Source organism: Sinocyclocheilus rhinocerous, unplaced genomic scaffold (genome assembly GCF_001515625.1).
Source record: "Sinocyclocheilus rhinocerous isolate Xijiao unplaced genomic scaffold, SAMN03320098_v1.1 scaffold507, whole genome shotgun sequence".
Taxonomy (NCBI): domain Eukaryota; kingdom Metazoa; phylum Chordata; class Actinopteri; order Cypriniformes; family Cyprinidae; genus Sinocyclocheilus; species Sinocyclocheilus rhinocerous.
The window spans coordinates 40,810-41,452 of record NW_015649561.1 but is presented as its reverse complement, the minus strand read 5'-3'; the positions used below and the strand labels follow the sequence as shown (position 1 = coordinate 41,452).

The following is a 643-nucleotide window of genomic DNA, read 5'->3' as shown; positions in this document are numbered from 1 at the left end:
AAAACTCCTGCCAGGGTGAAGATTTTCAAAAACTCCGGTTGCAGTGTTATCGTGTAGACAGCGAAACTGGCGTTTTTGGCTTGTGACATCGGAGCATGCGCTGTTATCTCCGCCTACTGGAAACTTTTTCAGGTTTCTAAATGGCCAACATGGCTTTATGGTTGAGATTATATCGCCACCTGTTGGTTTGGCATGCTCTTAACAGTGTTTCATAGCATGCGTTTGTGTTTTCATGTGGATGGAGATTTTTGCGTACGTACAAAAGTTTTCAGATTTATAAAGCCATGCGTACGCCAGAACCTGCGAAAAATTCCCTTTGTAATACCCAGTCAGCGGAAGATTGTGCATACATGAATCTCCACCCCGTCTCCTCCCCGAAATAGCCATATGTGGAGCTTACAACGTCTAGTTTTAATGTGTAATGTAATCTGCATATAATTTCCATGCATATTCCATCCACGTGACGCCATGTTTAACGCAGTTAAGGGTACATCAGGAAAATCTTTTAAATATGGTGTTTCTTACAATATTGGGAAGATCACGAAAGGGGTTATCATTAGGCTACTGTCTGTGCGCGACACCTGTGAACAGAGGTTCTAGAGTACTGTCATCAAACTTGTTCAAACCAGCCAATGGCCTGTTC

At 42.8% G+C, this 643-nt stretch overlaps 1 protein-coding gene across 3 annotated transcripts in view; it reads left to right on the top strand.

The window, feature by feature from the left end:
* ppp1r7 (protein phosphatase 1, regulatory (inhibitor) subunit 7) overlaps window positions 1-643 on the top strand; it is a 13,363-nt gene that overhangs the window by 3,767 nt on the left and 8,953 nt on the right. The window lies entirely within an intron of this gene.